Source organism: Adiantum capillus-veneris, chromosome 27 (assembly GCF_014529385.1).
Source record: "Adiantum capillus-veneris isolate H3 chromosome 27, ASM1452938v2, whole genome shotgun sequence".
Lineage (NCBI taxonomy): Eukaryota > Viridiplantae > Streptophyta > Polypodiopsida > Polypodiales > Pteridaceae > Adiantum > Adiantum capillus-veneris.
Genome location: NC_140957.1, coordinates 4,617,401 through 4,642,504, shown reverse-complemented (window position 1 = coordinate 4,642,504; position 25,104 = coordinate 4,617,401).

The window sequence follows — 25,104 nt, the reverse complement described above, 5'->3', positions numbered from 1 at the left end:
TGTCAGCAATAAGATGTTGGTCCACTCCATCATCGTCCACAAACCCCATGTCTGCCTCACAAAAATTCACAATTTCCACTAGGCAATAGTCCTCCCGTATATTGAGCTCATGCATGATATTTGTGAGCAGAACATAGTGGGTGTCGCCCACCATAGCAAAGCTGGGAGCACAATTCAGAGGCAAAGTAACTTCCTTACTTGGACTTTCTTGCTTGCACCCTATTGCTGCATCCGGAAGAGAAACAAGAGTTAAGCCCGCATCAAATGTTTCCTTTAGTGCCTCTACCTGCTCTTCTTCTGGGTCGAATTGCACCTCCACATCCTCTACCTCTTCCTCCGGCGCCAATGGACAACTACCGAAAGTTGTTGGGTGCGAAGTCTCTGACTCACCATCCGTCTACAAGTATAAGTAACAGAAAAACCTATGGTAGAATTTCACTAAGCGACACTTTTTGAAGGGCTTCATACACCTATTTTGTACAAGAAATGCATTGGAGGGACACTTTTCTAGACAGTGATTCAGTCTCCTTGAAGCACTCTTGTCAGGGTCAAGGTCGGCTGGGTGCACATATCTCATGCCATCAACTATCATGGAATTGTCACAAGTGTTTGCCTCATACTGTTGAAAATGGGTTTGTAGGTACTCAAATGAGCAATCTATAATCCTCTGTATAGAAAACTCTGCATTGAACATTCTTGATAGTTCTGGTGCACGGTGATGAGCACGGGCGTTATATAAGAACGTGAAAAGTTTTTCTTCACATGTATCCTCGCTCACGTCTGTCTCCAGGACTATGATCCCTATGACTAAAAGAAAAAGCAATCCAAAACTATTTGGTGTCATAACCAAGCGAATATTGAGCCTCGAGTACCCCTCAATGTCTCTGTTCGCTTGGTTCTGTCCCGTGCGCTAATGTCATAAGAGGTGATGTTAGTTGAGTCAAAACCAAGCGAGTAGGGGCCCCAAGAATCTCCAAGGGGCCTTATTCGCTTGGTTCTGTCCCGTGCACTAATGTCATAAGAGGTGACGTTAGTTGAGTCAGAATCAAGCAAGTAGGGGTCCCAAGAATCACTGAAGGGCCCTATTCGCTTGGTTCTGTCCCGTGTTCTAATGTCATAAGAGGTGACGTTAGTTGAGTCAGAACCAAGCGAGTAGGGGCCCCAAGAATCACCGAAGGGCCCTATTCGCTTGGTTCTGCCCCGTGCGCTAATGTCATAAGAGGTGACGTTAGTTGAGTAAGAACCAAGCGAGTAGGGGGCCCAAGAATCTCCAAAGGGCCCTATTCGCTTGGTTCTGTCCTGTGACCCAATCATTTGGAACAGGTGGATAAGAACAAAGAATTTAATGTTATCAGTGATAGATTCATAGGCCTACTCACTCACTATGCCCAAACTCAGGCACGGTCACATAAGGAGTAATTATTCCAACCATGCATGCGTTTTGAGACCTTTAATTTTACCCTAACGTAGTGGCTTTGGTGCGCACACAGTTAATAGCACACAGGAAGGGGAGAGGCAAGGAGAAAGAACCTGTCTCTGCAATATCCAATGGCGCCAAGTTGGATGGTGATGACGCAGGCCACCGACAGCAAGAACCAGAGGGGGGCGATGGCGATGGCGACGCGGCAACAAAGGACTCAACCCAGTGGAGGTCGCTCAATGCAGGATCATGAGAGGTGGCCAAGCAGAAGAGCGTAGAAAATGCAAAGGCAATGAAAATCTGTTTGTTCTACTTGGACATGGAGATGGCGACTGCAAGGGCGATCGGTGTCCGACTCTCAACACAAGATCACGAGAAGTGGCCAAGGGGAAGAGTGCAAAAAATGCAAAGGCGATGGCGATCTGTTTGTTCTACTTGGAGATGGAGGTGGCGAATGCAAGGGCGATCGGCGTCTGACTCTAAACGCAGGATCACAAGAGCTAGCCAAGGGGAAGAGCGCACAAAAGGCAAAGGCAACGGCGATCTGTTTGTTCCACTTGGAGATGGAGACGGAGATGGCGACTGCAAGGGCGATTGGCGTCTCTCTGACCCTAAATGGTCACTCAAAAAGGCACGTGGGCTGCGCTCTCAAGGACAACCAGTAATAAATGGTCTCAGATTCCCATGCAGTACGATTTACCAACCACAATCTCTCACATAAGTGAAGTTGTCACCCTCCTCGAGGTAAGCATTCTAAGTTGAGGCATTACACCCACCAAACATCTCAAGTTTCAACTATTCTGCCTCTTTTTGAGTCCTCTACTATGCAATCATTTTAATTAACTCTACCCCCATCGACACTACGTGGTAAGCAAATTCCATCACCTCTTACTCTCGCACATCCTCCTTCTCTTACTCTTGTTTTGCAGTGCTTTAGTGACGCGGAACTCTACACACAGTGAAGAGGTATGCTACTTACTACCCTTCTGTGCACTTGTATTTTGTGTAGCAGTACCAGGCGAATAAGGGAAGGTAAACCCTGTTTGCTGCACTTGTTCGCTTGGTACTGACCATCGTCCTTGGTCAGCACCAAGCGAATAAGGTAAGGTCACTTAGTCCGAAGAGCCCTATTCACTTGGTACTGACCAAAAGAAAAGTTAAATGATGTCTGCTAGTATAGAGGTCAATACTAAGCAAATAAGAGGAAGGTAAACCCTGTTTGTTGTGGATTTACGGTTTTTTTTGCCAAATACGCATTTTGATTTTATAAGAAAGAAACAAAATTACAACTGAACACCGGGTTTTGAGTTAGAAAACACTTCAGACTTTACAAAGAGTGGCCTACTAATTTTTGGGGGTTTAGGGTTTGCAATAACCATGTAGTCCTTTTCCTTCACAGCCAGACTATCTCTTCTTGAAGTCGGTTGGCAAAGTTAATGGCTTCCTCATATTTACTGGCTAGCTCAAGCATTTCATCCTTCATTTCCAGAAGCCAATTAATGTTGGGGTTAAGGCCTATGTGCCTTGACCGGTCGCCCAGGTCATGGGCGCCCGCCCACTGTTACCCTATACTTATAGTGAGTATATTGTATAGGGGGAGCTTCCACTTCACAGTCTCCCCACCCATATCTGTGTGTGTGTCTCCTTCTCTCTCTCTCACTCTCCGTCTGTGGTGCTCCCCGATCCCCTTCAATTGGTATCAGAGCGTAGGTGCGGAGGGAGCGCGTGTGTGCACAGTCACGACGACAGCGGAGAGCCAGTTTCATTCACGAAATCGTGTCCGCGCGCGAGCGCACTTTCAAGAGTGCAAACAGGGTTTCGACTTCGGCATCGGCAAATTCAGCTTTCCGAGAGTGTTTCCATTAGGTGTCCTGGCGTTTTACCCCCTTTTCGAAGCCATTCGAGCCATCAGAAACCTCATTTGAGCTACGGTTCAGGAGTTGTATTTTTCAGCCCTCTTTTGGCAGTTTATGCTGCATTTTTGGGTCGAAACGGAGGTTTTTGGCATAGCTTTCACACCCGAACTCGGATATATGTGATCCAGAATTCTACCTTGGGGTTTTTGCACGCTCCGAACGCGCTCGTCATATCAGAATTTTAAAATTTTGAAGGCTGAATTTTTTGCAGCAGCAGTTGTTTATTGTGTGTCGAGGATTCCACACATGGTTTGCTCTCAAATGTGAGAGTGATATTTGCTGCAAGTTTCCTCACAGGTGGGAGGATACGATGTATGCCTTATGTGGTTTGATGCTCAGGGAGACTAATGTGATTGAATTTTGAGCTCGGCAATGTATGCCTCGAGCATGTTTTTTGGCAGTCACAGGTAGAGAAGATATCTGTGTACTAGATTTGCAGGTGTTTGCAATGATGTATGCAAAGTGTGGAGATTGGTGCATGCATTTGGAGTGCGGTTTGATGCGCTTTGGTTGCTCATGGTTTTGAGCATGCAATCAGTTTGGTTACTGGTTTTGTGGCCGTTTTACTGACGAAACTCTGGCGAAATTTTCCCAGGAGTTTTATGCGTATCATTTATGCGATCTAGGTAGAGATTGCGGGTTGCACTCAGCATTTGCATGTGGTGTTCTCTACAGGTGGGAGACTTGTGCGTGTGTATGCATCGATACCGGACAGTGTGGGCTTCATGATTAGCTCACAGATTGCAGTGTGATACTAGAGCATGCGAGGCTTGTATTGACATTGCGGGAGCTCTATTTTGGAGTGTGTCTCACAGGTTTTACATTGTGTTTCTGGCCATATTGGTAGACAGTTTCCAGGTGTTGTTGGTGAGGTGGTTTTGCTTTCTAGTTTGCTACATTGTGCTCATGGCAGAGACAGGTGATCGATCAGATTGTGACCTCTCACAGATGCGTGTGTTTGATGGGTCAGACTTTGCGGCATGGAGAGAGTGTATGCTTGATGCATTGACACAGCGAGGGTTGCATCGACCATTGAGTGGCGATACAGGTAGACCTTCAAACATGTCTGACGATCAGTGGCAGGAGCTAGAGGAGATGGCACTATCTACACTCTCTTTGCACCTTGCGGAATCTGTATATGCTCTTGTTATGTATGAGACTACTTCGAGAGCACTTTGGCGCAGATTACATGATATGTATGATAGATCTGAGTCATCACAGACTCGTGTGAGACATGTACATTCACGAGCACGCCGACATGTGACATGTTGGTATTGTGGTCATTCTGGACACGTTAGACGGCGCTGTTTTCGTCGTATGCGACATTGTAGGAGACATGGCAGTCTCAGAGATGTATGTAGTGATGCCATGGACTCAGTTGCTTTGACAGTTGAGGCAGATGTAGTGTCGGAGTATACTAGTGACGGGGATGTCACTTTTACCTCGAGCTATGCAGGAGATGCTATACATGTGGATAGTGCACTCCCTTCGCAGTGGTTGCTAGACGCAGATGCTATGTTCCATGTCACACCGCATTGTGAATGGTTTTGTAGCTATTCTAGTGGGATGCTTGGCAGTGTACGTTTGACCGATGGATCGGTGCATGCGATAGCAGGTGCAGGAGATGTGAGAATGTCATTATCGAGTGGTGCATCTTACTTGTTACGACATGTGCGCTATGTACCAGATTTGATAGTGAGTTTGATCTCGATTGGTCAGCTTAGAGATTGTCGATGTCAGATTTCACTACGAGAGCGAGATTATGTGATGCATTTGGGTTCGCTGGTGATTGCGAGAGGTTCCAGGAGTGGTACAGGTTACCCATTGCATGTGGATCACGCTAGAGACGGTGCTGTCTCTGTGATCATGCAGCCAGGTAGAGAGCGAGAGAGCAGGCGAGTCTCTTTTGCTTGTGGGTTGCAGGATGCTTTGCATGGAGTGCAAAGCAGTGACCTTGTTGTGCTGGTTGCGTCTACGGATGCACAGGTAGAGCGGGACAGCTCTAGTGAGTCACAGCAGGATGAGTCATCAGAGGTGATGACAGAGATGAATCACATGGATGCTGAGATGTCGGCTATTGTGGAGTCATTTCTTGATATGCTTATGCCAGAGCTTGATGCAGATTCAGGACAGATGGATACTCTTGGTACACATGTGATATGTGGTGGGCACGAGGAGTCACTCCAGAGCTCGGAGTCAGAGTGCCATGGTCTCTATGATAGGGGGCAGGATTGCCATGAGTTGAGTTCTGAGTTGGAGGTGGCAGAGGTTGCCAAGGTCGCATCAACGTTCGGTGTCCTCATGTACGAGATGCTGATCTCGAGGCCCGACATAGCAGCTGCAGTGGGAGCATTTGCAGTAGGTTTGATTAGTTGTTCGATGACTGATCTCGGCATAGAGCATAGGGGAGGTTTGCAGGTATTGGACCGATACTTGCAGGAGTGCATGAGCTCTTGTAGACTCTTTGCAGAGCTTGGAGCTAGCTCTGTGTGGCTTCCGCAGCGGGATGTTTGTCTATCAGTAGAGCCGGATGCACTAGCTCATCGAAAGTCAGTGGGCATAGGTTGAGAGAATATCTCACCTTCTATTAGTTGTACACTAGTAGATCTTGCTTAAAGGCACATTGGCCTTTAAGTGGGAGGTTGTTGGGGTTAAGGCCTATGTGCCTTGACCGGTCGCCCAGGTCATGGGCGCCCGCCCACTCTTACCCTATACTTATAGTGAGTATACTGTATAGGGGGAGCTGCCACTTCACAGTCTCCCCACCCATATCTGTGTGTGTGTCTCCTTCTCTCTCTCTCACTCTCCGTCTATGGTGCTCCCCGATCCCCTTCAAGGGTTAAGGCCTATGTGCCTTGACCGGTCGCCCAGGTCATGGGCGCCTGCCCACTGTTACCCTATACTTATAGTGAGTATACTGTATAGGGGGAGCTGCCACTTCACAGTCTCCCCACCCATATCTGTGTGTGTGTCTCCTTCTCTCTCTCTCACTCTCCGTCTGTGGTGCTCCCCGATCCCCTTCAATTAATGATAGCCTCCATAGAGCCATTCTCGGCGAGCAATCCCTCTATGTCTTCAGGCCTTCTTTCTTCCAGAGAGTCTTTAAGGATTGAGACCCTCTGCCTGACGATCAGCATTTGCTGCAGCTTCAAGCTAGCATCCTGCACAGAGCATTTAGCAAATAAGATCTTCAAACTAGGAGCTTGGAAATTGGGAGTAGAAAGCAAAGAATTACCAACGGCTTACCTCGAGAATTAACTCCCGTGTTGACAGCAGCCACTCCCGGGCTGTGTCGATCGAGAACATTAAAGGTAACATTGGGGGAGGGCCAAGGGGGGACCTCATGAGGAGGGTCCGGATGCGGTGCTGCTGGTGCTGCGGGAGTATACCTTGGAAAGGCATCACCACTATCCTAAGCTTCTTGTAGTTGTTCTGCGAAACCCTGAGGGAGGTTCTGAGACAACTGCTGCTTAAATAGACTTTCAGACATGCCTAAAAAGCAGAGCCTGGGTTCTGGCTTATGAGTGAGTGGTCTGTGAGGGGTGGTACCGCCATGCGGTTTCATGCAAGGTGGACGTGGGAGAGAGAATCAATGGTACCATCCCCTCGAAATTAGGGGAGGTGATGGGAGGGAACGACATGATAGTTAGGACCGCATGGATTTAAACATCTCCTTCACATTGGTATTTTGTTGCAGCGGATGCAAACCTGTTCGCTTGCTTATACACTTTTCTGAGGTTACTACCCAACGAATAAGGTATTTTGTTGCAAGGGATGCAAACCTGTTCGCTTGGTAGTGACCTCAGAAAATGTAAGTGATGTCTGCTATTACTATTTTCTGATGTCACTACCGAGCAAATAAGGCAAGGCAAACTCTTTCCTATGCACCTATTCGCTCGGTAGTGACCTCAAAAAATATAAGTCATGTCTATTTTCTGAGGTCACTACCGAGCGAATAAGGCAAGGCAAACTCTTTCCTATGCACCTATTCGCTCAGTAGTGACCTCAAAAAATATAATTCGTGTCTGTTATTACTATTTTCTGAGGTCACTACCAAGCGAATAAGGCAAAGAAAACTCTTTTCTATGCACCTATTCGCTCAGTAGTGACCTCAAAAAATATAAGTCATGTCTACTATTACTATTTTCTGAGGTCACTAATGAGCAAATAAGGCAAGGCAAACTCTTTCCTATGCACCTATTTGCTCGGTAGTGACCTCAAAAAATATAAGTCATCCCTGCTATTACTATTTTTTGCGGTCACTACCGAGCGAATAAAGCAATGCAACTCTTTCCTATGCACCTATTTGCTTGGTACTGACCTTTTCTGAAATCTCAAGTCCCTTGTGCTGACAAATGAATTGTTTTTTGGTGTTATGCTATTTGTAGAGATGCCTCGTGTAAAGGCCTACGCTAGGAGGGCAACATGTGAATCTTTGAATGCTCAAGCAAGAAGACACCGATATGAGGCGCACAGAGGTGTACTGCAAGAGCTGCGCAGGATAGAACAACACGTTCAACATGCTATTCCATGTCTCCCTTTCCAGCGAGTAGTGCGGGAGATTTGCGAGCAGTGGAGAGTCTGCATGCGATGGGCCAGCAGTGCACTACTCTGCCTTCGAGAAATTGTTGAAGACTACCTCGTGGAATTCTTCAGCGATGGATATATCCTAGCTGCCCATGCACACCGCGTCACTATCATGCCACGGGATTTTGATACTCTTCGTAGGCTGCGTTTCCACTACGATGGGCTGCTTCAGCGAGTGCCTATCCAGGATAGTAGAACCATGGATATTCTCAACATCCCCCCTCTCCATCCTCGTGCACGACATACATAGTCGTCTAGGGCTGAAAGAGAGAAATGTCACGGGTCGAGAGAAACGACACAGATGGGCAGACTGAGATAGCCGCAGAGGGACATGAGCAAGCCAGAGTGGACCCCGAGGCAGTCATGGAAGAAACAGAGACAGTTATCGAGGAGCCAGCTAGACACCAAAATGAGCAAGTCATGGAGGATCCGTAGCCAGTGAGGGATGATGAGGGACAAGAGCAGGTCAGGGTGGAGCCTGAGGCATCTATGGAGCAATCAATATTGAAGGAAAATGATCCAAAGTCTGAGACTCTTAGGGAGGCTGTTAGGGAGGAGCCTGAGGTAGCCACGGAGCCAGCTCAAGAAAGGCAAGGGCAAGGCTCTGCATCACAAGGGCCATCCAACGTATCGGATGAGTCAATTATTTTAGAGCAAATCAATGAAGAGAATGAAGAGGAGTTGAGAATTTTGTTGAGATCAACGCCTCTACATGCGCAGATACAGATGCCTGCAAGGTCAGAGGAGGCCTGCATTTTCAACCTCGATAATCTAGACTTTCGGTGCATGCGCAGTTTCACCGACTCGCTCACAACGAATGAGGTCGTCAATGTTGCTTTGTGGTAATTCTCGTGCTCATTTAATGGGTCTCTACCGAGACATGGGTCAATACCAAGCGAGACAGTGGCTTATGAAATTGGATAGTGGTACTACTCGCTCTTTATTGACCCATGTCTTTGTGGTAGTCGCCAAGTTTTTCTTTATAATGGCTCACTACCTTAAAGACATGGGTCAATACCAAGCGAGTCAGTGGCTTATGGAATTGGAATCTGCCACTAACTCGCTCGGTATTGACCCATGTCTTTGCGGCAGTCGTCAAGTTTTTCTTTATAATGGCTCATTTTCGTTAAGACATGGGTCAATACCAACCGAGTCAGTGGCGGATGGAATTCGATAGCTGCCCCACTCGCTCGGTATTGACTCACTTGGTGTTGAAGTCTAATCTGTGCCATTTGTTCATGTTAGCCACGCTGTCTCGCTTCTGCCCCCTGAGGTTCAAGAGAAAGTATACGTAATAGATCCGTTGATATCGCCTTATCTGCAGAACAACTCAGTTTCCTTTTTGAGTTTGATGAACTGGTTTAGCAGAGTCAACTTTGATCTAGCGTGCTTTCTGGTCACTGCGTACAATCAATCGTGAGTATTTTCTTGCCTTGTAAAAAACATCTTGCATTGAGAATCTCTCCTCATCTTTGATGGTGTCTTTGTAGTGATCATTGGAGTCTGATGTTATTTGACATGGAAGCTAAGATTGTTTACTACGCAAACTCCGGGCAAAGCAGGGCATTTCACGGTCGTGTAAAAACGTAAGGTCCATTTGGGTACATTTGGAAAGCAGTGTCTCTTTGTAATGTGTTGCTGACTCAAGTGGTTATGTATGTAGTGCCGCAAAAAAACTTGTATGCTATGTAGAGCATCTTTTGTTAGAACATGATCTAGGAAATGTAGTCCGACACGAATGGGTAACCGTGCCCACGCAGACTGATGACTATAGCTGTGGCTGGCGAACCTGTTTGAATGCCCTGTTGCTCATCAGTCAAATTATGGATATACCGAAACGTAAGTAATCTGATGTTTTATTATTTGTTGTCATGTATGTATGAAGCAACAAATGTCTGTATCACGCTTCTACAAAAACTTCGATTACATAACTACAACCCCAACGATGTGCGACATTTTTCTGTAATGGACATCCAGAATATTATAATCTCGATAAACAGACGCACAAGAGAGGAAGCGGCGAGAGCTGAGGAGTTCGAAGAGGCTCGCATTAACGAAACGACGCAACGTCACAATCAGACTCAAGAAGAAGTTCGAAATATGCAAGAAGCAATAAACCAATATTATGCGGACACCATAGAAGTAGAGGAATGGGCTACACGTCGACGGCAAGAGCAAGAACAACGGGAAGCTTCATAGGTGCAAGAAGCATGGGAAGCCATGGAAGAGGCCCATGATTTCGAGCGACGCGAAAGGATGCCCGAGACCAGCGTCCCCAGAGGCAGAGGTAGCAGCAATCGGAGCAGAGGGCAGGGGAGCAATCGGAGCAGAGGGCAAGGGATGAGTGACCGGGGGAGAGGACAGGGGACGAGTGACACAAACCGGGGGAGAGGACAGTAGCAGGGAAAGGGAGAAAATTACTTGTATAAATCTTGACAGAAACAACACAATATGTAAAGTTTTGAAACATTGAAAATGTACATTTTTTAAACATATTATGACCGCCAAAAAATGTCTCTGCATTAGTCATTTTGAAGAGTACATCATGGTTTGCATGGCATCAAAGCTCTTTGCGTGCACAAGATATGTGACCTAGCTTCCGATGGAAGCAATTAAGTGAAGTGTATTTGTTAGTGACTCCTTGCACAATGTTGTTTTCTCCTTGCGCCTTGGAATCTGAAAAGAAGAAAAAGCTAGATTCTATCATAGTGTATTAAAGACAATCAAAATTTATTGATTTAGTAAGCACCTTTCTATTGTTGAGACTGAATGCATACAATTTCGGCAAAAGTGGAAGTTCTTCACATGTAAGATCTATCCTGAGCTGTGCAAGAGTTGTGCTTGACATTGTCTCCATCACAGTAAGTAGGCTATCTCAAAAGTAGAGCTCCATTGATAAAGGTTTGTTCTCGAGGCTGTTCTCTGTATCTTGGTCAAGTGGAATAAGCTGCCCACTAAGAAGATGATATCTAATATAGTAAAACGATACTAAGAAATTTTGAGAGCTTATAATGAACTTGCAAATTATGGACTTCTTTTGCAAAATACATATTTTGTTCTATGATTGTTTCCTAACCCAGTTATCATCTAAAAAGTCCAAACCGCTCTCAGACTTGCAAATGAACATTGTTGCGGTAGTTCTTATTTGCTCATCGAAGAAAAAATCTACAAACACTTCAAGAGGCATAAATAGTGCGAGCCGGACTATTTTTGTGACAATTGAATACTTGAGGGACTTTTGTATATCCTGAAACAACTTATTCTTGAAGCTTTCATTAGTTTGCGAAGCAGGCAGGGACCAATCCTTGCTGTCAAAGGATGGAAGTGACAAAGGAGCTACACGACCCCAACCAATGGAAGTTCTTGGTTCCACATATGACATATCATAAAAGAAAATTCCATTATCTGCAAGTTCCTTGTGTTGTCTTCCTCGGTACATTTGCTCACCAATAAACGCATGGAAAGCATAAAAAATCCCAACTATGCTCTCAATTGGTTGCCAATCTGTCCTATTTGATGGATAAATATATGAAACATACCAAAGATGATATCCACCACTTAATATTCGAATATAATCATGCACTAAGCGAGATGCTGAAATAACTTACAATTGGGTCGATGCCTTGGAAAACTTGGAGGAGATGTTTGCAACTTTAAGTCTGCATGTTGTATGAGGACCTCTTTCACCCGCTTGCTTTGTGCACACACTTTAAACTCTTTAACTTGACCCTTGAAAGCCTCCACAAAATCATTGCGTTGCCTCCTCTTCCTCCTCCTAGTTTGCAGTAGAACCCAACTTCCAATAGTTATTCGAGATGGAATCCATGCTTGATCGTCTGTAGTATAACTGTTAAAAATGCTAGCAGAGTCAATGGTAGTGCTAGGCCTTCGAGAAGTAGACATGGTGTGCAATAGAATGAATACACAGAAAGGTTAGCACAAATATGAAAAAGGGAAGAAGTTTTGAGAGGGAAGTAGAGCTACTCAAAGTCATCTTTGGACGGGAACAAAGATACTAGATAGAGTCTTCAATGAAAGTTTTGAAATTCCTCGGTACATAGTTAGTACGACTTACGGCATTTATGCCTTGAAAGCGTGAGATTGTGCAATTTGATGAACCAAAATAATATTTCCTCCCTTTTTTAAAAGAGCTTGACTCCAAAATGTCGATTTTCAAGGTAATGTTAGCATGTTCCTCATTGGTCGAGCGCCACTCTCTCTCTAGAACTGAAAGTCCCAAAAGTGAGTCCAACTTTCTCCTAATGTCGAGAATATTGTAACTCCTATTTTTTGGATAAATCTTGTAATTGATGAGCCAGGGCTACAAGCTTCCAGATTGTATCAACCCATCTTTAGTTAGAGCTCCCAGATTATCAGTTTTGACCACCAAAAACCTTGGCTAAGATATAAAAGCCAATTTTGTAAGTTAATTAAAAGTTTTGGATAATGAAATACACAAATGAGCTGACGGTGCTCACTTCTCTCCTTCTCGCACTTCCTCCTCCCTCCACGGTTGTCACATTGCAGTCGTGTTTGTTGCATTGCAGTCGTAGGTAAGAGCTCCACGCATTGACGTAAGCATTTCACAGCATTTCGTAGCTTTTGGCATCGCAGACCTGCGGCCTAATTTCATCATAAATAAAAATTTACACTTCAAAATAAAAAACTAAGCTTAGGAGGGGTATTGGTGCATCATTGCTAAGCATTCAAATTGATTCACGGTCAAAAACGACTAGGTCAAAAATCCATTGTTGTTAATAATTGTGATTTTTGCACGTGATCTAAAGTGGGATTTGAGATCATAAGCATATGTGCTTAGGTCTTATAAACTTGTCATAGAAGTTTTGTTACGTTTGGCTGTCATTTGATGCTGTAACACATGTGATTTGTTTGCCGATGAGTGATTGGCTTTTGGTGATTTCAGTCACTTGAGTGTAGCTTGAGTTAGATGTGAGTTATTTGTTGTTTTTTGAGAGATTGACAGCCTCTTGTAGCCTTTATGCACTAGTCGAGTCAGCTTCATCCCATGGATTGACAATTTAATCATGGTTCTCGCTAAATCTGCAATAAGATAGGAGTGAGGTTAGACACCCATCCCATAGTTGGCGACAACAAAAGCTACGAAATACTATGAAATGCTTACGTCAATGCGTAGAGCTCTTACATGCGGTTACAACACAATAGATGCGACTGCAATGTGACAACCGGGGAGGGAGTAGGAAACGCAAGAAGGAGAGAAGTGAGCGTCATTAGCTCACGCTGTGTATTTCATTATCCAAAACTTAAAAAAAACTTACAAAATATGGATTTTATAGCTTATCCAAGGTTTTTTGTGGTCAAAACTAATAATTGGGAGCTCTAACTAAAGATAGGTAAAGACAGGTTGACACAATCTGGAAGCTTGTAGCCCCAGCTCATCAATTACAAAGTTTATCCAGAAAATAGGAGTTCAAATATTCTTGATTCATCAAAATAATAGATGTTTTTAGAATGAGAGCTCCAAAAAATGGTATCAGGGTTAGCTTGCTGCCAACAGATACACAAAAGCTTATGGTTGTCCTTGAGAACTTTTGCTTGCTTAGTGGGCTGATTGTGGATGAATCCAAAACAAAGGTTATGCTTGTGAAACCCAACCAGAAGGAGAAGGCATGCATTGTCTACAATCATGAGACACTTGAAGTTGTTGAGAGCTTTAAGTACCTTGGCCTTGAGGTTCCGACCAATCACAAGTGGCATAAATGTGTTATGCATCGTTTGGAAGGGGAAAAGCGAACATATTATACATTTGAGAACATGTATAATGCGGAAAGCATCAAGTGCTGGTTTCTCAAGAAGTACCTTTTTGATGCATTGGTGACATCGGTTCTTCTTTATGGAGTTGAAGTGTGGGGTGGGAGCATCTCAAACTCTACTTAGAAAGAGTTTGAGAATGTCCAAAAGGGTTTTCTTACAAATTTTCTCCAAGTTTAGGCACAGACACCATATATGCTCCTACTTCTTGAGTTATGGGCATGGAAAGGTTTGTGGAGTACATGATAAAGATGCATCAAATCCTATCACATCGACTTCCTATAATTGCATGGGAAACAAGCAAAAAAGTTCACTAGACACATAAAATCAAGATCTTGAGCACATGATGGATGCAAGTTCCATAAAGAAGTGGTTTGGGAGATGGGATTTATTACACTTGCTACATGATGCTTCAATTGACTCTCAAGTGAATGCTTCCATGCCCATATATGCTCCTACTTCTTGAGTTATGGGCATGGAAAGGTTTGTGGAGTACATGATAAAGATGCATCAAATCCTATCACATCGACTTCCTATAATTGCATGGGAAACAAGCAAAAAAGTTCACTAGACACATAAAATCAAGATCTTGAGCACATGATGGATGCAAGTTCCATAAAGAAGTGGTTTGGGAGATGGGATTTATTACACTTGCTACATGATGCTTCAATTGACTCTCAAGTGAATGAAGCTTTTCTATAACGCCAATCTATTATGGCTTGGGAGAAATCCGGTGGGTCACGCTTCATACATTACACCACCCATATTGCCCCCAACTACAAAACCATGTCCTTCGCTGAAAGAGGAAACCGTACTCACACTTACATGCTTGAGCCTATCTTCTTGTTGGTGATACGCACTGTCACAACCATTCCGCTTAGGTCCCATTCCCTTTGATGCGAGACATGGCATTGGGGCAATGGAGAAGAGTCAAATCGACTGTGCACATTAGTTCGAGAGTTTGAGTACCACGGACTACTAGAGTGCTCAGCTTTTGGTCACATCCGAACTTGCTTCTCTCACATTTTTAGCCATGACTTAGACCTACACACTTTCCTCTCCCATCCACAATGTAGGCTCTCCATTGTAACTCTCATCACCACAATTTTGGAGCATCGAGATTCACTCATCAGCCATACACATACTATATCACATGTAGCTTTGGTCCCATAAGTCATATTTGACCTCCGAGGAGCTTCGAGGAGGATAATAGAATCTCTCTCTCTCTCTCTCTCTCTCTCTCTCTCTCTCTCTCTCTCTCTCTCTCTCTCTCTCTCTCTCTGCTTCAGTGAAACCCTAAGACCTGCACACCTTGTGTCCCTTCCAGGATCAAGGACGCATGTCTAACCTCACCATCCTATCTTATTGCAGTATTAGCGAGAACCACGATTAAATTGTCAATCCATGGGATGAAGCTGACTTGACAAGTGCATAGAGGATACAAGAGGTTGTCAATCTCTCATAAAACAACTAACAACTCGCATCTAACTCAACCTACACTCAAGTGACTGAAATCACCAAAAGCCAATCGCTCATCGGCAAACAAATCACATCCGTTACAACATCAGATGACATCCAAACATAACAAAACTTCTAGGACATGTTTATAAGACCTAAGCACACATGCTTATGGTCTCAAATCGCACTTTAGGTCAAGTGCCAAAATCACGATTATTAACAGCAGTGGTTTTTCACCTAGTCGTTTTTGACCCCGAATGCATCTATATGCTTAGCAATGATGCCCCAATACCCCGCCTATGCTTAGCTTTTGATTTGAAAGTGTAAATTCCTAGTTATGATGAAATTAGGCCGTGGGTCGGCGATGCCAAAAGCTACAAAATACCGTGATGTGTTTACGTCAATGCGTAGGGCTCTTACATGCAGTTGCAATGCAACAAATGCGACTGCAATGTGACAACCGGGGAGGGAGTAGGAAGCGCGAGAAGGAGAGGAGTGAGCGCCATTAGCTCACACTGTGTATTTCATTATCCAAAACTTGATAATAAATTACAAAAATTGGCTTTTATACCTTATCCAAGGTTTTTTGGTGGTCAAAACTAATAATCTGGGAGTTCTACCAGTGATGGGTAATGAGAGGTTGATACAATCTGGAAGCTTGTAGCCCTGACTCATTAATTACAGAGTTTATCCAAGAAAATAGGAGTTACAATATTCCCAATTTATCAAAGTAATAAGTGTTTTACAATGAGAACTCCGAAAAATGGTATCCGTGTTAGATTACTGCTAACATTCCTTCCTCCTTGCATGTGTCGTCCCTTGACACAACTTTGTGGGCTGAAGTAGTCTTTGGACTGGCTACTAGCGAGGCGGTCTTTAAGCGCACTTAGCGCCTTTTGGTATTTGATCTTCCTTTCTTTATATGGCACTTGCAAAAACTGCATAGTTACTATGTTCTTCAGCTCCACTGTTGAGTAGGCTACAAACTTTGATGTGAGGCTGCTGATCATCACTGGAGAAAATATCTTCATTCATCAAGTGAAGAATCCCGTGTAGAATGCTTCCTCAAACACCAGTATATTGTGAGACGGTAGAAACATGCATATGGCGTAGAAGCCATAGAGGACTTCTTCGGAAGGTTGGCCAGTAAGATCATAGCACAACCCTTTGTTACCCTCGAGGAATGACATCCAAGGGGCGCCTGCTTGTTCTGGCTCATTGAACACTTTGATGCATGTGAGCAGCATTTGGCAGATCTTATATAGTATAGCACATGACAAATCTGGTAGACTTTTAAAGAATGACATGGTGCCCTTTAGGGTTTTCACCATGTATTCTTCAATCGCTGGTCCCTTTTCTGGAGCAGGCAATCTGGGGTAATTTAGCCAAGTTGGCTGCTTCTTAGTAGTGCCTCATGTGCTATCCAGGTCCTTACTCTTAGTAAAGGATAGAAAGTCAGATCTTTTGGTAGGGCCGCAGGGGCTCTGGTGAACAAAATCAAGTACCTTGGGTTCTTGTTCAGCCAGCTCAACCTCCATTTCGGGTGGTCTTTGTCTGTGCCCTCGACTTGCATGTCTGTGTAAAGTCTTTCTTTTACTTGTAGCAACTCAACTTTAATTAGAGGGTACGACAAGGATTGTTGGTGCCATTGTGCATTTATTTGATTGGGAGTGAGTTGTGTGACATTGACAGAATGAAGTATTCTCAGCTCCCAATCCATTGTTGCCTTCCATTGCTCATCTACCTCTTGTGTCACTTTTTCTTTTAGTGCATCTTCTTTAGCCTTTGAGAGCTGGAGCATGGGCACTGTGTCTTCTTCTGTAATGGGTACTTGAAAATCTTCCTCGCCACTCAGCTCTACTGTGGACTCTGTCTCAATTTTAGCAAATGATACTGAGGGTATTTCTATCTAAGGCTGCTCTGAAGTGCTTGCCTCTTCTTGCATTTCCGGCCTTCTCTCTTTCAGTAGCTGGTTGACTCTTTTGAGTTCAGCTATCTCCTTCAGCAGTTCATCTTCTCTTTGGACCCGCATGAAGGCCAGATCTTTACGCTGAGATTGCTCTAACTTCAGCTCGAGCTCGAGGTATTTATGTTTCTTTTCTAGTTACTTGTAGACCTCGTATGTACCTTTGATCGAGGCAACGGTTGGATTTTCTCATATTTGCCGCAAGAATATCGTTTGATCATTGATTGTTTGTTCTGAGTACTTTAGAGAAGCATTGGCTACATCTAACTGTACCTTGATTTTTTGAACTGATAGGGTGGTAGTGAGAAGTTCATTTGTAACTTTTGTCAGCTAATCATCCTTGGCTTTGCATGCATCTGACAGTTTGGTAAGCAGCTCACCCAACTCCTTCATTTTGTTTTTGTTGCTTATCTCTAGCGAGATGATGTTGTTATGCTTCTGCACTTGCCTTTGCATATCGATGATGACATTAATTCTGTCGTCTAACTCCCCTTGGAGTGCATCGATCACCATCTCTAACTCTTTGGCCCGTGTGCTACGGCCAAGTGCTGCTGAGCAAAGCCTTTCTATCATCTCCTGCTTTTGCTTAGCATATTCATTAAACTGCAGGATGACTTCATCATTAAATTTCTAGTCTTCATTGTGTGCCAGCTGTCTTGATGTTTTTACAACCTCATGGGTATCTGTTGGTTGTGTCAGGACGGCTAGTTGCTCTTGTTCTTGTAGCCGTGGCTGTTCTTTTTTCGTGGAGGTAGAGGGTGGTGCCTCGGCCTTCTATTGTTGTGCTGAGGTAGAGGGTGTTTCCTTGGCCTCTTGTTCTCTTGTGTGCTCAATTTTTGCGGAGTCCTCTTCTAGTGTAGGACTGGCTACCTTTTATTTCTCTTGCTCTCTCTCTATTTGCTTCTCTTGAGTAGAGACATCTGCTTGATGTGTTGTTTCCGTTGCTTCTTGCTATTCAGATTCTTGTGTAGCTTCAGCTACTTTCTCATGTTCATCTTCTTCTTCTTCTTTTGTTGGCTCATTTGTTGTGTCTTTAAGTGTCGGTGATGGTGGTGGCTCGGCATTGGTTGATCTTGGTGTTCAGAGACAGGAGAAGAGATGCAGGGAGACACATCACCTTGGGCATTTTGTGCTTCTCCTTGTGCAGTGGTCTCCTCTGCATGCTCTTGATGTTCTTTTGCCTCTTTTGCCTTCTTTGCTGCTTCTTCGGCTTCCTTTAGCTTTAAAGCTTTTTCTTCTTGGTACATCCGTTCCAGTACTTCAGCGGGTTCTTCAACCTGCTTCCTGGTGTGATGCTTTGTCCTTGGTCCCTTAAGTCCACTAGGCACCCATTTTTCTAGGTCCTTTCCTTGTGCTTGTCAGCTGTGATGGTATGCGTGTTTCTCTCTTTCAAACCAGGCTTGCTTTTGCACAGGCTCTTCTTGGTGTGTTGCCATGGCTTTTCTCTTCATTTCCTCCCTTCGTGCTCTCTTTTCTTCATTATCCAAGCTTTCACTGTTGTGCCTTTCTGGTGAGCTTTCAGCTGATTCTTCATCAGATTTGTAGGATCTCTTGGCCAATCTTGTAGCTTGAAGAGATGGTTGAGCTGACACTATCCAAGTGTTTTGGTCTGGGGCAGGTGGTAGGTTGTCGGCCATGCCGATGGCATGGTATGCAATCCTTGTCAAGACCTCTAGTGCACCTAGGTAAGTAATCTTTCCTTCTTTCTTTGTGCCTTTCAAAGTGGTCAAGACATATTGTGTGTGGGCCACTGGTTGCCTGGTTGTTGACTTAAGGACTTTCGTGAAGGTGGTGGCAACCGCATGATTAGGCGTGGTATACCTTGGTGGTCTTTTAGCAAGGAAATGAAAGTGTTGGTGGTATAAACTGGCTGGCTCTTCAAACTATTTGTGAATAAGGTTAGCAAAGGTATCTACGGTGGTTTCTTTGGTGAAAGTACTTGCCATTTTTCTGTCCCTTGCCCTCATTTTCATTCCTTCTGTGGGCAATCTGAGTGCCTCTACCACTATTTCCTTGGTTATCACCACATCAACTTTATTCCTCTGAGAGTCAGAAATTTGCGTAGTTCCATCTTCTTTGATTGTGGATAAAACTCGTTAGCTTTTTCGAAGTCCACACCACACGGCTCTTGTTCATAGAAATCTCTGAGTCCTAGCATGCGGTTGGCTTCCTTGGTCTCAGGCTTCGCGGCGATATCATACACTTCTTTTGGTAGGAGTTGCAACTCTACATGATGTCCCTCCTCACTCTTGAATCTGCCAATAAACACTGTGGTGTGATGCTCTTCGAGCTGTTCTTTTGAAAGATAGGCTGCCTTGGCGGCTTTGACTGAATCTGGATCTAGTTGGTATGTGGGTAGCTCCTGCATTTTTCTTTCTGGTTGAGCTTCTTCTTAGCCCTCTCTGCTGCTCGCATGGCTCCTGTGCAGTGAATGAAAGTTAGCAGATTTCACGGATTTTTCTCTGAAATGTTCTTTAGTCTGAAATGCTGACAATTTTGGTCCAATTTGCTTCAAATCAATTTTTGAACAAGCATAGATGCATAAAAACATGCAAGGAACAAAATTGTAAAGTCCAAACAAAATTTTGCAACCAAAGCAAATAATCGCAATTATTTACAACTAAGTATTTTTTTCAACATTTTGCAAACTTGGCATCATAGGCTTGAAGTATATACCAAATATATACTCTGAGTGAAATGTGGGCTCATTTGGATGCATAGGGTAGAAATGGTACCAGATTTTGGCTTTAGGTCTCTGAAACAGTAGATATAAAGGAAATTTGAGACTTTGAGCACCAAATTGGTTCAAACTTGGCTAGTGGGCTTAACACATCATGTACTTTGGATGTATGATGGCAAAATAGCAAATTTTCCCTATTTTGGCATGAAAGTAAATAATCGTGATTATTAAATTTTCTACCAAAATTAACAATTTTTGGTACAATTTGGTTCTACACATTGTATACACCCTGCGCATGAGATATGAGGTGATTTGGATAAAGAAATGTGGTCCATAACCCAAAAATTGGCCTGCAAAGACTTCTTTGTGTTTTCTGGCAATTTTCCAAGTTATAGGTGCTCATTTTGGCTCATACTTGATTTTTGGCATGTAATAGGTGTGTACACATGATAGGTGAGATGATGATACAATTTCCAAGCAAAATAAGTGCAAAAGTAAATAATCGTAATTATTTACAACAGTCACAAATTTTTTGCAAATCTTAAAAATTTTGACCTAAACACATTCTATACACCTAATACAAGTCCTAAATTGAATTTGGTCAAGTTTGGTCTTGCCGGCATCACTTTATGCTTTGTCGACTCTGAAATCTCTGATTTTTGTGACTATACTGCCTGTCGAGTTAGTCAGTCAATTTTGAGGCTTTGGACTTGTTCGCAACATAGTCGTGAAGTAACTCATCCAATTCTGGCTTATTTGGAGTCAATTTGACCCCGTATATCAAATTTAACGCTTTGTAGCTTTTGAGTCATTTTCTGCTTTTCGAGGGCTTTGCATGATTGATTTCACTAAACCAAGCATATACATTGTATATGAACCTCGTAGGCAAGCTTTCTGTGGAGTCAGATCGAAATTCTAACATCTGCCAAAAACCTAGCTTTTCTACTAGGGAGGGCCCCTTGACCCCTGCCAAATGGTCAACTGATGATATAGAAAGGTTCTATTATGTTAGGGCATGTTACAATTCAAATCTCATCCGATTTGGTCGAGCTGACAGGCCGCTATGATCAGTTTTTGGTCGTAGGACCTTCGTGCACTGCTCGGTTTTTGGGGTTTTTTCTAGGGGTTTAGACTAGCTACCGGCCATACAAAATGGATCATTGACGAGTAAAGAACTTACCCCTCATGTCTCGTGTGAGAGGGTGCTGAAAACGGGCAACTATAGACTGCGGAAAAGACGTGTGAAAGAGGTCGAAAAGCTCTTTCTGCAAAGGCCACAAGTGGAAATGAGGTGGTTTTAGCCTACCTTGGATATCTATACCCGGACTTCCTGAACCAATTTTCCCCAGATTCCCTTGTTAGTCCTACTAGACTGTGAAATCTATGTTAGACTCAAAAATTTCCTTGATCGGATTCCTGTAGCTCATCCTGCAAGAATTTTGCAAAAGTAGGTCTGGCCGCCTAATTTAGGCTTCCTGCTTCCATCTTTTGATTTTACTGAAATTTTTTTGTTTGTAAGCCTTGTCTTTCTGATCACCATCGTGTCTTCCATTTTTCCATCTGAGCTTCTTTGCTATTTATTATTAATTTTTGACCTATTTATAAAAAAAATCAAAGAAAATAATAAAATGCTAAAAAAGTAAAGTAAAAATCCAATAATTAAGAAAATCCATTGAAAAACATAGCTTTTTTTTTGTTGGATTTCTCTATTTTTAAGTCTCATTATTAATAAAAATGATGAAAAACAACCAAAAAGGACTATTTTTTGATAGTATATACACTATTTACACTCATCAAGAAGATATTATCAATGAATTTTTCCTTGATGATAAATTATAAGGGCATTATTAGGTAATTTTGCAAAAAATTACACGTTAACATCGAACTTTTTCCTCCCTCTTCAAACATTGCCCTTAATTACTTATTGCCCTTCCACCCCTCCTAGATGGCGTACTCCGGGACGACTATGTGCATGGGTTGAACAATCGTGTCTATGCATAGCTGTGGTTGGCTCTACCATGCTTTGAAGATCAATGCAATTCAAACCACTATACTGTGCAAGAGCTGGGTCTTGAGTAATTAACTTAAGGGTTTCTGATGTCAAGGCTTTCTGATACTGTCTTTCAAAGAGCAAATCTTGTAGCTTGGGTGCTCTCTGTTTGATTGTACCATCACGATGCTTCAGCATGCTGACTGTTTGAGTTGTTGGTAGCACTTTTAATTGTTGTCGAGATTTTTCTCGCCATTGGTAGCTTGGTTTGCTTGGTGTTGTATGGTGTGGTTGAGTCTTTTGAGACTTAACTCGCCATTTCTTGATTGGTTTTACTGTTTGCGGAGAAGATAAGTGATCCTTTTTCTTCCAAATCCATTTCAAGTTAGGTTCCTTGCTCGGAGATGCTTGTCTTTGTGTTTTTACCCTTGGAACCTTTTTTTGTTTTGTCGGTGATGTTTTGGGCACCCAGATTTGAATCGGCTTATCCTTAAGCTATGCTTTTGCCTGACTCCTTGCATGATACTTGTAGCATTTGCTTGTCAGGGGGATGGAGAAGATTGATTACTTCGTGGTTTGGCCTGCTGATTGCTACCTTTCTATTCCTCCTTGCTTAGTGCAATTGGAACAATGAGTTGCCCGCCTTTAGGTGATAGCTTGAGCTGATTTGTATCCCAATCTAGTATTGCTTTGTATGTCTGCATCCAGGGAATTCGAAGAATCATCGTCTCATTCATGTGTTCATCTGGTAAGCATACAAACTGATGAGGACATGAACATCCATGTACTATCACGTTCAAGTTGACTGCTCCCAATGTTGGGGTTGGGTTCTTGTTGCTTCCTTTGATTGTCACTATTCCTGATGTCAATGCTTGACTTGTTGCCTTCTTGTACGTGGAATAACTGACTGCATTTACTCTAGCTCCTGGGTCGACCAAAGCATTGGTGCTATGATTGTTGAGTTGTACTTTGATGTGTAGGTCCATTCCGTCTAACCATTCATCATCTGTTGAAACTACATCTTTAGGTAATTCCCATTGTCGGTCATCTATTTCCAAAGTGTTGATGGGAATCGGTATCTGTTGATTCCTAAGAGCATCTCTTCGTTTGAGTACCCGAAGCCGAGCTTCCTCTTCGGCTTCATCAATAACGTGTTGTCTTTTAATCCTCCTTTGCATGGCTCCATGCATTCTTTCTAGCAATTGGTTCACCGTCTAGGGTGGACACTTTTACTGCTCCACTTGGAGATACATCTTCAATGATAAACGGTCTGTGTCCCTTTTTCTTACACTTGGGAATGTGTTGCTTAAGGGAATAGACTAGAACTAAGTACCCTTTCTTGAATATTTTTGTGATTAAGTGGATATCAAAGAATTGTTTTTGCTTTTTCTTTTTTGCATAGATGTGAGCTACAACAGTTAGCCTTTGCTCATCTAGCTTTTCCAAATCTTCAAGTCTTTCTGACAATTCATGTCGAGTCCACTCTAGATTCCTTGCTACCCTTAATGTCGCAATAGAAATTCTATTGGCAGTATGGCATCAAGACCATAAACAAGGTTAAAGGATGTAGCATTTAAAGCTGTTTTGGATGAAACTTGATAAGCCCATAGAGCAACATGAAGATTTGTTTCCCAGTCTGCCTTCCTGAACTAACTACTTTAGTCAGCACAGAGCTAAGAATTTTGTTTGTATACTCATCTTGTCCGTTTGCTTGTGGGTGATAGGGAGCTGATTTATTATGGATGACCATAAACTCATTAAGAAAATACTCGATTACCTCATTGAGAAAATGAGTTCCTCGATCACTGACAATTTCTTTTGGCAGTCCATATCTCATGAATACATACTCATATAAGAATGCAGCAGTGGTTTTGGCATCATTCTTTTGAGTTTCTTTAGCCTCCGTCCACTTGGTCAAATAGTCCATAGCTACAATGATATATTGAGCTTGAATTCTATAAGCAGGTGGTTGTATTGGCCCAACAAAATCTATATCCCATTTTGCGAAAGCTCTAGCCCCCATCATTGGTCTTAAGGACATGCTATTTACACGTGTTGGCATTTTTGCTCATTGACCAAGCATCACACCTTCGAACATATTCTTTGGCATCTGGAAAAAGTGTTGGCCACCATATGCCTGCCATCAAGATTGCTCTTGCGGTGGTCTCACTAAAAAAGTGACCTCCAGCATGTGCTTGTTCTATAATCGGAATATACTTGTCTTCACTTGCACAAAGACGCAAATGTTAATCTTTACCTCTCTGATACAATTGGTTCTCAATAAGAGCATAGTCTCTTGCTTCAGTTTCAATTGCTCTTTGATGGTGTTTACTCATATCCTCAAGAAATGTTCGGCTTGATAAGTAAATAGATAGTTACTCCACTTAGGAACAGGTGACATTTGAAACAATGTTACATGAGGTATGGGTGTTTGTTTTTGGCATTGAGGACAATCCTTTACAAAAAATTGAACATCACTCCTCATAGTCGGCCAAAATACTCCAAGTCTCAAGATTCGTGGCATAGTTTGGCCTTCCGCAAACTGAAGTCCTACTATAGTAACATGTGCTTGACTTAGGTACTATTTTTTTCTTCAGGATTAATGCATAAGACCAATATTCCATCTCAATTTCTTTTGTATAGCTTACCAGCTAGTAATTGACACATAGCCGATTGCTCGCTTAATCCAATCGTAATAGGAAGTGGTATTTGTGAATCCACTTGAGCTATTGTCATCAATGACACCATGTTTTCTGACCATCGAGATATCATTTCCACGGAGAACAAATAGGCATCTAGTAGATCATCATCTACCCCTTTAGGTGATTCTCTTGAAACAATCCTTGACAAATGATATGATCGTTGATGTGTAGTGCCCTTTTTTACAACCACAGTGAAATCAAATTCCAGAAGAATGATGAACCATCTCACTATTCTTCCTATGCTGCATGGCTTGTTGACCAAGTACAACAAAGCTTGGTGGTCCACAAAGAACACAAACTTGTTGGCTAATAGGTAATGTCTATACTTTTTAATGGCATAGATCATTCCTAATCCTTTCTTTTTGGTGGTGGTGTAATTCTTTTCCGCCATGATCAACTGTCGACTAGCATAAGAAATAGGAAAGTCAATTTTTTCGTCTCTTGATTGAGCTAGTATACAACCGATAGCAAAATTGAAAGCATCTACATGTATGTGGCATATCTTATTCCAATTTGGTGCTTTCAATATCGGAGCTGAGGTGAGAGCTTGCTTAGACTTCATGAATGATTCTTCACATGCCTCAGTCCACTCAAA